Source organism: Carassius carassius, chromosome 9 (assembly GCF_963082965.1).
Source record: "Carassius carassius chromosome 9, fCarCar2.1, whole genome shotgun sequence".
Classification (NCBI taxonomy): domain Eukaryota; kingdom Metazoa; phylum Chordata; class Actinopteri; order Cypriniformes; family Cyprinidae; genus Carassius; species Carassius carassius.
In genome coordinates this window covers 16267880-16283148 of record NC_081763.1, presented here as the reverse complement: position 1 = coordinate 16283148, position 15269 = coordinate 16267880, and the positions used below count along the sequence as shown (strand labels likewise).

General features: G+C 40.0%; 1 pseudogene; it reads left to right on the top strand.

Moving 5' to 3' along the window:
• LOC132148742 (methyltransferase-like protein 22) overlaps window positions 1-15269 on the top strand; it is a 31685-nt pseudogene that overhangs the window by 10531 nt on the left and 5885 nt on the right.

Genomic DNA, 15269 nt, shown 5'->3' with positions numbered 1-15269 from the left:
CAGTCCTGCCGTTCGGCTTGTCCGTAGCTCCTCGTGCGTTTACGAGGTGCATGGACGCATGGACTCAGAGGCATGCGAGTGCTGAACTATTGGGACGACTGGCTGATTCTGGCTCAGTCACGAGCGGAGCTCGTGGAACACGGGGCCATTTTACTCGATCACCTCGAGAAACTCGGCCTCAGTGTCAACTGGACGAAGAGTTCGCTGAACCCCAGTCAAACGATACTGTTTTTGGGTATAGCTCTGGACTCACATTCCATGACGGCACGGCTGTCACCACAGCGCGTGTTGGGCACTCAGCGCGCAGCGAGTTCTCTCCGCTGCGGCGCGACTGTTTCGCTCAGAGAATTTCAGAAGATGCTGGGTCTCATAGCCTCAGCATCTCCAGTTCTTCAGTTGGGCCTGCTCCGCATGCGCCCCCTGCAGTTCTGGCTGAGAGCGCGGGTATCTGGTCGGCTGTGTCTCAGGGTCAATCAGAGCTGCATTACAGCCCTGAAACCCTGGACAGCGAACGACTGGTACCAATCAGGTGTAAGCCTGGGGACTTCCTCGAAAGTGAAGATGGTGTCGACGGACGCCTCCACTTCGGGATGGGGAGCGCTGCTCGAGGGCAGACCGTCCTTTGGGCTGTGGTCAGAACGGGAAAAGCTCCAACATATCAACTGTCTGGAAATGCTGGCAGTGGAGAACGCGCTGACGCGCTTTTGTCCCCGAATCAAGGGCCACCACGTCTTAGTCCGTTCGGACAACATGTCTGTGGTGTCCTACATAAATCGCCAGGATGGTCTCGGGTCCCGAAACCTGTACAGGTTGGCGGAACGCCTCCTGGTTTGGGCTCAGCACAACTTGCGCTCGCTGAGGGCAGTTCATGTACCTGGGCTACAGAATCTGGGTCCAGACAGGCTGTCCAGAAACAACATTCCCACGGGCGAATGGTCTCTACACCCGCAAACAGTCCGGCTGTTGTGGGAGAGATTTGGCAGGGCGGAGGTGGACCTCTTCGCGTCCCACGAAAACGCTCACTGCCCCGCGTTCTTTTCCAAGAACGAAAGCGCGCTGTCACGGGGATGGACGTGCTTCCCGCTTTAGGCTTTCCCCCCCGTCTCCCTCCTTCCGCAGGTGATAGAACGGGTGAGAGAAACGAGATGTTCAATACTGCTTGTAGCACCATTTTGGAAGAACCAACCATGGTTCCCAGATTTGATGCAGTTAGCAGGCACCGCCCCGTGGCCAGTGCCGTTGAGGAGGGACCTCCTCTCGCAGGCCAGGGGCTTGATTTGGCACCCTCAACCGGAGTTGTGGTCCCTCCATGTGTGGGTGCTCAACGGTTACCCGCTGATCTCTCAGTGGGAGTGCTAAATACCATCACTCGGGCTAGAGCTCCGTCGACACGACGGCTGTATGCCTCGAAGTGGTCGGTGTTCTCCAGCTGGTGCACAGCTCGGGGATGTTCACCCCTTAGTTGTGAGGTGACGGAGGTTCTCTCCTTCCTACAGGAGCTGTTGGATAAGGGCAGAGCCCCATCCACGCTCAAAGTTTATGTGGCGGCCATCGCAGCGTTTTCTGAGACAGCGCTCGGTCAGTCAATAGGAAGGAACGATTTGGTCATCCGCTTCCTTAGAGGAGCTAGGAGGCTGAATCCTCCCAGACCTCCGTCAGTCCCTGTATGGGACCTCGCGACGGTTTTGGAGGCCATGAAGGGTCCCCCTTTTGAGCCTATCCAAACGATTAGCCTCCAGCATCTGTCATTCAAGACAGTGTTCTTGTTGGCTCTCGCTTCAGTGAAGCGTGTGGGTGACCTGCACGCGCTCTCGGTGAGCCAGTCGTGCTTGGAGTTTGGGCCTAATGACTCAAGGGTCATACTCAAACCTAGGCACGGTTATGTGCCGAAATCCCTCAACACGCCGTTTCGGGCTCAGGTTGTTGCCCTGTCTGCCCTGTCGGTGTCAGGAGAGGATGGAGACTCGAGTCTTCTTTGCCCTGTTAGGGCTTTAAGAGCTTATGTGTCTCGCTCCGCTGTCTTTAGACAGACTGAGCAGCGGTTTGTCTCGTTCAGTGGACGTTCCAAGGGAATGGCTGTTTCGAGACAGACTCTATCCAGATGGATAGTTGACGCCATAGCGTTAGCTTACGCTTCCAGGGGCCTTCAGTGCCCAATGGGCGTCAGAGCACACTCCACAAGGGGCGTTGCCTCGTCGTGGGCGTGGTCTACGGGGATCTCCTTGCAGGATATATGTATGGCGGCAGGTTAGGCCTCGCCGTCTACATTTATCAGGTTCTATAACCTGGAGGTTCCCGCCTTGCAAGCAAGGCTGCTGTCGGTATAGTCGAATCAGGGCCCTGATTGCAACTCTGAGATCGCGAGCGTTATGCGCTGCCAACTGTTATATGGGCAGTATTGCGTAAGACCCGCATTGCCACATTGGTCAGGCTTTGCCTCGACTGTGTGATGTCATATTGCCGCATCTACGGGTGCGGCTAGATATGGGACGGAGGGTTCCCCCCCTCCTGTCCTGGACTCTCTGTGAGTCCCTCGGGTGACTGTGCACTGTAAATCCTGGGCGTTGCTTCCAGGTTTATTGCTGTGTGATCCCTGCGCGCACGGCGCTTTACATGGGGCTCCCGTAGCGTCTTAGCTAAGACGCAGTACGAGAGAACTCTCGTAAGAGAACGTACTCGGTTACTAACGTAACCTCGGTTCTCTCTAGTAGAGGGAACGAGTACTGCGTTCTCTGCCGTGCGTACGATTCACTCTGGTTCGCTTCGGCTATGAAATAAATCAGGTGAGTCAGCCTTTTCGAGCTCCTTTTATAGGGTTGGGCCACACCCGTTTCGGCGGGAAGTGGCATGAAGGGCGCAGAGCCCTTAACCAAGTTAAGGTGCTTAGTGAGCCCAAAAGTGTTAATCAGTCAGAATATTCAAAACTTAGAGCTCTTATTGAAGCACAACTGAGTCAGTTGGACTCATTGGTGAAGGCTTTGAGCCCTTTGAATACTGGAGCAAATGTTCCTGCTTCACTTCCGAATTTTCGAAGTAAAACAAAAGGCAGAAAGTGATTTGAGATGTTTTCACTGTGATCAGTTGGGACATATTGCACGCTATTATATATATATATATACAGTACAGACCAAAAGTTTGGACACACCTTCTCATTCAAAGAGTTTTCTTTATTTTCATGACTATGAAAATTGTAGAGTCACACTGAAGGCATCAAGGGCTATTTGACCAAGAAGGTGAGTGATGGGATGCTGCGCCAGATGACCTGGCCTCCACAGTCACCGGACCTGAACCCAATCGAGATGGTTTAGGGGTGAGCTGGACTGCAGACAGAAGGCAAAAGGGCCAACAAGAGCTAAGCATCTCTCTGGGAACTCCTTCAAGACTGTTGGAAGACCATTTCAGGTGACTACCTCTTGAAGCTCATCAAGAGAATGCCAAGAGTGTACAAAGCAGTGATCAAAGCAAAAGGTGGCAACTTTGAAGAACCTAGAATATGACATATTTTCAGTTGTTTCACACTTTTTTGTTATGTATATAATTCCATATATAATTCCACATGTGTTAATTCATAGTTTTGATGCCTTCAGTGTGAATCTACAATTTTCATAGTCATGAAAATAAAGAAAACTCTTTGAATGAGAAGGTGTGTCCAAACTTTTGGTCTGTACTATATATATATATATATATATATATATATAAAAGAAGAAAAAGATTAAAGACTTAAAGTAGGATATCATTCTTACCACTGAGGTGCACAGTTTGTGCAGCGGGACCTTCTTTTGATCCATAAACAAAAACCTCTCGCTTAACATCATGTTCTTTTCAGTTAGGTATTTTAAATCCTTGTGAAATCATATTTACTCTCATAAATATATTAATCTGAAGTAATCATTCAATAAAGAGATTGATAAACAAGCGAGTCAGTCAGCCAGTAAAACGGAAAATGAGCACGCGACTCTTTGTGGAAGACAGGTGAAAGTGCCTGCTGGAGAAGTGCGTGCAGATCAGAGGCACGCAGTAAATGAAGATGCAACAAACCCACAAATTTATGATTTCTGTTATCAATCTAAGATCAATAGGATCCATTAAAATGAACACAAAAAAAAACAATACGATTTTTATTATAACGAGTAAAACCATTCAAAATTATATTGATGGTTTCTATTGTTGTTGTTTTTTCAGCAGGGAATTGAAATAAATGTATTATTATATGAATTTAAATTTTTGAAATCTAAATAAAAATAGCAGAAAGGAAAAATGTATATGACATAATAATAAACATAAAATCTAGAAACCTGAAACAGAATTCTTAAATTTTTAGTATTCATATGTCTCTGTGTGTGTCATGGTGATCAGGGCAATCACTTTATAGGCTACTTCATTTACTCTATTTTCTAACTCAATATCTCTTAAGTGTAACCTGTTGCAGAATTCTGGGTCTTTATGAATGAATGGAATATTCATGTCAGACAATACATAGTGGGTGGGACTAGGAGTGTACTGGGATTTTACTATAGGCTACGTGCTCTATAGCGAGAGAGATGGGCAAAGGTAACCTGATGTAACTGTTTGCTTTTGTTTTCATTTCTTTTAGCTTCTTCCAAACACCGTTATCTTCACAATTTGTTTGCTTGCCACTAGTCCTCTCTCCTTCATGTCAGTAGTTTTAATTTATACAAGCAAAAAAAGATTGCATTAGCTTCCCCCTTTGTCGGCCGTCAACATCACTTAATTTGACACTTTTTCTTTGATGACGCACCAGCCAGGCCGACAGCTGTCGAACAACCAGATGGCCAGTTCACCCCTATTTGGGTCACAAGAGAAATAATATTTAGGAAGTAAATTAAAAAATTTAGTTATATACCGTTATCAGTAACCTATTAAGGAGTTCTCTCATCGTCTCTGATATACTCCAAGTGATATGTGCAAAATTTGAGTTGATATGTTCCCTTTTTTATAAAAGCATGAAAAATATAATCTCAAGTGTATTTTTCCTTACCTCTCAGGCAGAGTCGGGTAGGCGGTAGTATGTTTCCAATTCATTTTTGTTCTCTTTCAACATTGCTCTAACATCACACGCAGATTGTAACTCAATCTTGCTAAGCTCCATCCTATCTGCATTTCTTCAGCTGCACCTCTGTCATTTTCTGTGGGTCTCTGGAATCATCAGTCACTGTCAACAAACTTCATTTTGCCCATTGCTTCTCAGTCTATTCTTAGTATCTTGGGCTTGACTGAGACCTGGATTCATCCAGGAGAACACCACAGCCCCTGCTGTTCTCTTTAATAACTTCCCTTTCTCACACCCATCAGACTGGTAGGGTACTGGTCTTCTCATTTCTAATAATTGGAAATACTCAACCCACTCTTCCCTATGCAATAAAAAATATTTTTGAGTTTCAGGCTATTATGGTAACAGATCCTATTAAACTCCATAGTGTAATGATTTATCGCCTTCCTCATTCTCTGTGGATGGCAGTCCACTTGTAGTCTTTGGTGACTTCAAAATCCATCTGGAGAAGCCTTAGACTGCATACTTCCACTTCCACTCCTAGCTTCATTCAATCTCAAATAGCTTACCACCACAAGCATTAACAAATCAGGCAACCAGCTTTACTTAATTTACACATGTAAATGTATCACAGATAGGGCTTCACAAGTAATCAAAATTAAATCGCGATTAGGCAGGAGCAGCGATTGTCATGCATATCTTTCAGTGAAGCACGGTTCTGTGATCAGCAGTAAATCTCCATTCAAAGGCCAGAGGGCGTTCTCACGCTGAAAATCCAAATATGCCCCGAAGAAGAAATCCATAAAATGCCTATAGCTGCAGATGAATAAACAGAAGATTTAACTGCTTTCATTCATTTAACGTGACTAATAAACACATGACTATGGCAATATATGGTTTATCTTTGTTCTTCTTATTATAATTTGCATCATAATAAAGTACATCTATAATGAAATGCTAATCGACATAGTCTTTATCACTGCTTAGAATACAATTAAATATTGTGTGCCTTAATTATTCTGTTAAAGAAGCCACATCATCTCACAGAAGGATTTATTTTAAACACTAGGCTGATGTTATGAAGTGAATTTGGAATTAAAACGTAATTAAATGTGGTATTTTCATGTACTCTCAGATGGAGCAGCATTTACTACACAGAGCCATAATTCACTGAGAAGATACGCAAACAGCTGTCATTATCGCGATCAATTTCGTTGATTTCATAATCCTACAATTATATTGTCTGCGATTATGAATGTGATTTTGCATAGGTTATCAGAGAAATACGACTCTGTAGGAAATGCTGTTCCACCTGAAAGCAGTTGATGGAGATTTACTACTAATCACCGAACTGGCTTTACTAACTATATGTGCATGACAATCACGATTAATCATGTTCGATTAATTGTGCAGCCCTAATTACAGATAATATTTGGGAAAACCTCTATACATCTCTGATCATTCCTTTATTACATCTAACCTAGATATTACTACCTGTGTGCCACCAATTGCTCTACCAGTTACTTTTAGGCAAAACCTACACTCCCTTTCACCCTTCTTTTTTTCTGGAGTGTCATAGTCTTTTCCCTCACTCACCCATTTCTCATCTCTGGATGTAAATACAGAAACTGACACTTTATGATCCACTTTAACTTCTTGTCAAAACAATATCTGACTAGACAGGCCAGTGCATACTGCTTCTTCTAACCTAAAGAATTGCCCTGTGTATCATCATCTTTACTGTATTTTTGCTGAGCAGTCTTTTGGGTGGCTCGCCCATTTACTAGATTTCTCTTAAACAAAAAATTAAGTGAAAGTGAAAGTGAAAAAGTGAAAGTGAAAAAGTGAAAGTGAAAGTGAAGTGACATTCAGCCAAGTATGGTGACCCATACTCAGAATTTGTGCTCTGCATTTAACCCATCCGAAATGCACACACACAGAGCAGTGAACACACACACACACACTGTGAGCACACACCCGGAGCAGTGGGCAGCCATTTATGCTGCGGCGCCCGGGGAGCAGTTGGGGGTTCGATGCCTTGCTCAAGGGCACCTAAGTCGTGGTATTGAGGGTGGAGAGAGAACTGTACATGCACTCCCCCCACCCACAATTCCTGCCAGCCCAGGACTCGAACTCACAACCTTTCGATTGGGAGTCCGACTCTCTAACCATTAGGCCACTCCCAATCGAAAGGTTGTGAGTTTGAGTCCTGGGCTGGCAGGAATTGTGGGTGGGGGGAGTGCATGTTCAAATTAAGTAGGCTTGACCAAGTTTTTTGTGGGGAGAACAATTTATTGAAAATGCTAGTGTAATAGTTCTTCAATAGCGATTTTAACATGCCATCCTTCAAACAATCTTAACCCTTGTAAGAATCTTTACTTCTTCTTTTAAAGATAAAAGGGCTACAAACAACAGATACTGTTAGGATCCTGCAATCTACAAGACTTTCCTTAGGAATACTGTTCCTTTGTTATTCTAATGGAATGGAGCATTTGGTTCACACCTTTATAAAAACCCATTTATTAAATTAGTTATGTTTTAGGACTAGGTGAAGCAATCCCATTTTTAAGACCTGAGGTATGAGTGGTGACGATGCATCCATCGGTGTAATTTCCTCACTGTGATGGTGGTTGAGTGGGATGAGAATGGGGGTTTTAGCTTCATCGGGGTCATCAGGTGGGCACCCTCCTTCTCTGGTGTTTCAATGATAGGCCCACGACACCTCCAGAGGGCTCATCGGCAGCACCTGGCGTCCCAGGTGTGCCCCCCTCTGCTTTCAACCCCTCAATGCCTCAGGTAATATTAGGGGCCCAGTTGGAGTCTCCCCTTTTCACCCAAAGCCATCGACTTGCTTCTTCTGCTGCACCTGAGAGGGCTTTGATGGTTCGGCGTAGGATTTGACCTTGCACTCCCAATTCCTTAAGCAGCCTGATGGTTGACTTGCCCACGAAGCCTCTGCAGCCGACTTCCACTGGGCAGACCTTGGATTTCCATCCGCATTGCTCAGCATCAGCTGCCAACTCTGTGTACTTAAGGCTCTTGCGCTCAAATGCCTCCTCCACAGCAGCCTCCCAGCCTCCACAGCATGTCCAATATTAATCTCACATTATTATGTATACTTCTACCTTTTATAAACGCAGACTGAGTTTCATCTACTATCTACTACTGCATATATTAACGCTAATAACTTATAATCATCGCAGAGCAACGTAATAGGCCTCCAATTGTCTAAATTTGTTATATCTTTTTGTTTTGGGGAGTAAGGTTATTATGCCAGTTTTCATTTTTGGAGTAAGACATCCTTCTGGTATACATTCAATAAATACATTCAATGACAATTCTTTGATATCTTCCCAAAAAAATGTAAAAAATTCCAAGGTCAACCCATCAATTCCAGGTGACTTCCCATTTTTAATTTTTTTCAGGGCATTTTCTATTTCTTGCAAATTTAGTGTGCCTTTAACCTTTTTTTGTCATTCTTAATCAGAGTAAAAAATTTTGTCATTCTTAGTCAGCTCTTAATCAGAGTAAAAAAGGATTCACAGTCCTCTTTGTGGAAATTTGAGCTATACAAGTCAAAGTAAAAGAGTTGAACTTCCTCATTTATTTGGCTAGGGTCTTCTATGACTATGTCATTTTTTTAATTTGCAGATTCTTTTTTTAGACTGCTCTTCTCACATTCTTCGATCCATCTAGCCCTGGATCATACAAAGGCTCCACTTGCTTTTTCTAAATAAATTTCATCCAACTGTTTTTGGAGGGAGTTCAACTCAGTTAGTTCTTGCTCCGAAGCATTAGTCTTACCCCAGAGTATGTTAATCCTTTTCAGTATTTCTTTCTGTTTACTTGTTTTTGACATGCTTTTCCCCATTTCAATTGCCAACCTCTTTGTTTCATATTTACACCATTCCCACTTCCCTTTATTTGACATATCCATTCCTTTTACTTTTAGACAGAGGGATTTTATTTGTTTTCAAAAAATAATAATATAAGTCTATTGTTTAGTTTCCATATATTACCCGAAGAGCATGGTTGTTTGGTTACTAACAAGGATAAGCTTATTAAACTTTGGAAGAAGCCTGACTCCCTCAGCCATCACATACCTTAACAACAGACATTGTTGAGTTTTATCTACACTGTTCTTTTTTTCTATTAATCTTTTATTATGTTGGTTATGTTATGTGTGTTAAACAAATGCAGTGCTGTGGAAAAGAATTTCCCCTTGGGAACAATAAAGTTAAATACAAGCACCAGAACATTAGGCTATAAGGCAACTAACGTTAGAGCACCACGGTCGCTCGCCTTCAACGTAAACAACTTTTAAACTTAATTTAAGAAACATTTTCCATAATAATTATTTTCTCTATGGATGAATTTTAATCCACATTACATTATATAAAAAAGGAACAAACATTAGCCTATATTTAAAAAAAAAACATTTTTATATATGCTCTTTTAGATAGTTTTCCTTTGTGTAATAAATCATTTTTATTTTGCTTTACAGTTGTAATAACCTTTTAAAAATATTTATGTTTTATAATTGTGCCTTCAGATTATTATCATAATGCATATTCCTATTTGAACAATTGTATGGCGCATGCATACCCCTTAGCGAGCTTACCTTCTCTGAAACCTATGGCTCTGTCAATTTCCAGCCTTGTGACCTTTTTCACAGATGATAAAAAGAGCATAGTGTCGGGCGAGAATCATTATAAGTCTGGCCGTGTAGTAGAGTGTTGCAGCCTACATGCTGGTCTACATGTCAGGGCTAGCATGAAGGACAACGGCTATCAAGTGTTAATAAGTGCCTTCAGGGAGGGAGGAATAAATTATAATAATTAGTCATACATGTTGAATGTGTTCAACTGATTTTATATATATATATATATATATATATATATATATATATATATATATATATATATATATATATATATAAACTGATAAACAAGATGAAATATCACTTAAAATTATACTAAAGATTTTATATAATAATAATAAGATCCAATTAAACCAATAGCATCAGGAAAGTTATTTTCCTAACAGTAACAATATTTTGTCAAGTTTGTTTTTATTTTATAATTTTTTTAACTGGGAGCTTACCAAGGAAATAAATGCACTATAACAAGCAGTATCTTCTTATGTTTAAAAATAAATAAGAAAAAGCTGACCCATTCTCATAAATCATTCTTATTAATCTTGCCATGACACAGGTCTCCACAGGTGATGAAGGCATTATGTATTATTAATTACTATTAATTGGTTATTCTGCAATTGATTGAACTAAATTAGAAAACACTATAATTGGAAAAAAACACCAAAAAAAATAGCCTGAATTGATAAACAAACTAATCCAAAAACAGCAAGAACACAAGGCTGTAAAAGCGGGTTAGTATGAGTTCCTGTTCGGTGTGATGACATTTAATGTCTCCGACAGCACCTGTAGACGTGTAAAGACTGTTAAGAAGCAATTCTACGGTGGCCAAGAGAGCTCAATGCACTGCAAATGAAAAAAAAGAAAAAGAGAAAAAGAAATAGAAATAAAAAAATACCTGCAAATTAAAAACAAATATCTTCATCAATTTGAGAACATGCGTGCTGCAAAGACTCACAACACAAACAAAGAAACATGTTTCCCTCAAACACTTCTTGTTGTTGTTTTTTTTATATCTTGATAAAAGTCATGCTTAGTAGACTAATTGACAACACAGAGTGGAAAAACTACTTGGCAATCATTTGTGCGAATGGGCCAGCCCAGGCTCTGTTGGTCCCCTAGGCGAGATTTTAGATTTCCATCCAACTAAAAAAAATTCTGAAAATGCAGGTTTTTCAAAACTTGACTATAATATAATATACCGTAATTCCTCAAATAAAATCCAGTAGTCAAATAAACCCCGGGCCTCTTATAGTGGCCGGGGGCGTGGTCAACACGGATAAATAAAGGCCGGTCTTAAATAAAGGCCGGGGGAAAATTGTGCAGCAGAGCCAGATAACGAACGTATACGCCCACTGTCGGAGTGTTTCTCGATCTCGAGTCAAGAACCGGTTGCATCGGTTTTCGGATCACGAGTACACTGAAGCGTTTCTGTCGGACGCGTTCGATTCGAGAACCGAGGAGCTGATGATACTGCGCATACATGATTCAGCGTGAAACGGACCCACACAGAGCGAACCGAACTGATAACACAGACAAGTAATATTACAACAAAGAGGAATATGAGCAATATGAAATGCCTAAAATAGTCTAACAGACAACAAAGACAACAGAATAAAGGCTACATTTTGTAATTTATTTGTAGATGATAGCCAGCTAGCAAGCTAGTTAGTCTATTTAGCATACCCATACTTTTCATTTCAGTTTTGTACATACAGTGGAAAATGACTAAACTTTAATTATTTCATTTTATGGATGCAAGATTTTAGTCCTAGTCATGGTCTTTTTCAAAAGACATTAAGACACTTTTTGGTGAATTAAAAGCAATCAACAATGTATCTGAAATTATGTAATAATATAACTGATTACAGAAGCGTAAATTTATTTTAAAGAAAATAAAGTAAAATTATATAAATAATAGCCTACTACAAGCAGTAATAATAGCAGCGATAATAAATAAGCAGTTAGCTCAAGCAAAACATTCCATGGTGTCAGTGTTGCCAGTTAACTTGAGATTTTTACCTCTATATTGATATTGTTTACACTACTCTTCTTTGCAACATTTCCTGCCTTTTCCCCCTGATAATTTTCTTTTTTTTTTTTTTTTTTTTTTTTTAAATTATACTTTAAGAGCACATAAATGACAAAACTATTTTAACTATGCATGCCATTCATAATCAATGTGTTATGTTGATGTATTATAATAACGTCATGATCAAAGGTGTAAAAAGTACTCAAAAATTTGACTCAAGTAAAAAGTACACTAACTGAGTGAAAATTTTACTTAATTAAAAGTACAAGTATCTGGCCAAAAACATACCTGAGTAAAAGCAAAAAAGGTCAACTTTAAATAATTTTTTCTAAAGTACTATTTTTCTAACAGATGTAAAGAAGTTTTGTTAAAGGTAGAAAACAAAACAAAATGCACAGATCAAACGCATATATAGTACAACAACAACATTTAAAGGTCACGTTTTTCGTGTTTTTTTGAAGCTTTGATTGTGTTTACAGTGTGCAATATATCGTGTTCATGTTTCGCGTGTAAAAAAACACAGTATTTTTCACACAATTCACCTATCTGTATACCGATGTTTTCACTGTCATAAAAACGGGCTGATGACTTCCTTGTTCTATAAAGTTCCTCCTTCAGAAATAGGTAACGAGTTCTGATTGTGCCAGCGGTTCCGGTGTTGTGATTCGCATTCGATTTTTTGCACAGCCCTACCATCTAGTTAACAAAACTAAACAGTGTTGCCCTTTGTGTAATAAGTTACAGAAATTGTTAAACGCACCAACTTAAATAATAAAATACACTTACCGGTTGTGGTCCATAAACAACGCCTTCTCCAGACAAAGAGGGAACTGCTCCATCTTTCAAGAATAATCTTTGTGCGAATCCGGCATTAAACTGATTGAGATTGAGGTGTCCTCAGCAAAATGTGCTGCACATAGTTTTACATGTGGATTATAATTTTCGGGAAACGAGTTAATCATAATTTGTAACCGTTGATCTCTAAGTACAGCGTCCCTGGGAAGCCCAAACAAAGGTGATTGGACTCAGAGATGAAAATAACAGCGTCTCGACGTGACAAACACAACTCTTCCTCTTCTCCGTCGGAGCGCAACTAGACCACGCCCCCTTTTTTTGTGTATTCATGTGGGTGGAGGTTAGTCAAAAAACTGTTTTAGTGACGTCATTACTGCAGGAACTAGAGGGATGTAGTCCAAACAGGTCGTTTATCGTAGGTGAATTCTGTTAAATAAAATATCTCGCTTGGCATTGAACTTTGAGCTTTATAATTTTACAGATATTATTTATACTCTAACAACAACATTACACACTAACTAAAGTTTGAAACGTGGGATCACGAAGAACGAGACCTTTAAAATACAGCACAGTAGAACACACACACACAAATACAGGGAAAGGGATTAAAAGAAAACTTCCACCCTCGTGCCATCCTATTTGACTTTCATTTATCAGATGAACACAAACTAAGAATTTTACAAAGAAAAAAAATCTCTTTGTATAATGCAAGTATATGGGACGTCAAAAAATGAATATGACAGTAACTCGTAGAACCCCTGTTAATGAATCAGTGTCTTCTTAAGTGAAACGATAAATACAAAAAATACAAATACCAATATTTTAAACTTGACTATCCTGTCCCCTTGCATTATAAAGACTAAAAATCTTTTCTTGTGTTCATCTGAAGACAGAAAATCATAAACATCTGGGACGACATGAGGGAGAACATTTTAATATCTGGGTGAACTATTCCTTTGAATAGCAAGATGTGATGCAGAGGCTGGAAACCTATTACAGACAGAATACAAGAATGTGTTGCATTAATGAGGAGAGTCATAGAATTAAAATATACAACATTAACATTTTAAAAGGCCACTTTTTAATGTTGTCTGTTCAACATCACTATCTAAAACAGGGATGGGGAACTTTGATCCTGGAGGGTCGGTTTCCCTGCAGAGTTTAGCTCCAACCTTAATCAAACACATCTTCAGGATACAGGTAGGTATTTTTTTTTTTTTTTTTTAAGAGTTGGAGCAAAACTCTGCAGGACAGTGGACCTCCAAGATCAAACATTCCCCATCATAAATTTACTATTTAAACATTTTTTGAGATTTGTATCATTTAATTAAAAATCATTCCCACAAAAATATAAATTGTATTTAAATTCTCATCACTGATTTATTTGCACTCAATCTAAAAATGTAATAAAAAATAAAAATGTAATGTACTTTTTAAGATTAAATAAAATTGTAAGGACTAAAAAATACAGATTTTCCCTCACAAATGTAAACAAGTAAAAGTACAAGTAACGTTAATCAGTAAAATTTTGAATTGAAAATTACTCTAGTATTTTACAACTCTGGGCATGATGCAAAAAGTGTTGTCAAATCTTAAAGGTGTCATATGATGCGATTTTAATTTTTCCTTTCTCTTTGGAGTGTTACTGGAATATGCCGGTATTTGGATGGAACCAAGACAGTACGAGGTTCATTTCGAGGCTGATCATGCAGTACAACAAAGTCGTATATGCCCTCAAGACGATCAGCTATTTGTTCCTTGAAGGAGTTCCTTCGGCTTAGAAATCTAGATGGTATATCTAATTGATCCTCATTAGCTAGTGTAGAGTACCGGTCCCACACATGTACAAGATCCAGAATATCCGCTTGATTTGCTGATTGTTCAAGTTCTTGGCAGATCCACTCTAATGGCATGTCTGTGCTCGGAAGTGACTCCATGCGTTTGGTCCTACGTTCAAACCTGGTCTTGCAAGTCATGTGATAACTTCCTTCTGCAGCTATAAGATCATTTACACAAGCTAGCCGCACTCTTAAGAATGAATCACACTTTGCTGCTTGTAGGATTCTGCTGCTGAATTTCATTTCTTGTATGAGATGTACAGTAGTTTTTCTTTCTGATCTTGTTGGCAAAAGATACACTGCTTCCAATCTATTAGAGGTATTTTGCTCCGTAGAGTAACATTTTGCAGAGTTGGGGTGGATGCAGATGAACTTAGTTTGGTATCGTTTTTCAATTCTGCCTTCAATTTCCTTTCTATTTCACGTTTATTCATGTATTTTGCTCGGCAGTCCTTATGCCATAAGAATTGAATTGAAATTTCTTGAATTTTGGGACACTTTTGAGCTTCATGTACAGCAGATTTGGATTCAGCACCCCTTAATACCCCTAGAAATGTTGTATAATATAAATAATCACAGAATGCCTCCAGCACTTTTAATAAGCACATTTTCAGAAATTCTGCCTAGACTACAAGCTCTTGGTGCATAAAGAAGATCTGTAAAGTTGAAAAGACTAAAGACTAAAGTCTCATTACAGTTTATGTCTCTTCCATTTGGGCTTGTCATGTGGCCATGTCCATTTATTTTAATTCTAAGATTATTTTAATTAGTTCGATGATCTATCAATACTAAAAATATGTTAACTGTCAGCTTAATATATGTGTAGGAGCGTACGATGTTCACAAGTGGGCGCTCTTCTGGCCAAAAAAAAAAAAGAAAGAAAAAACCTTTCCTGCGGCGCACCCCAATCATTTTGCGCCTTATGCCTGGGGCCGGCCC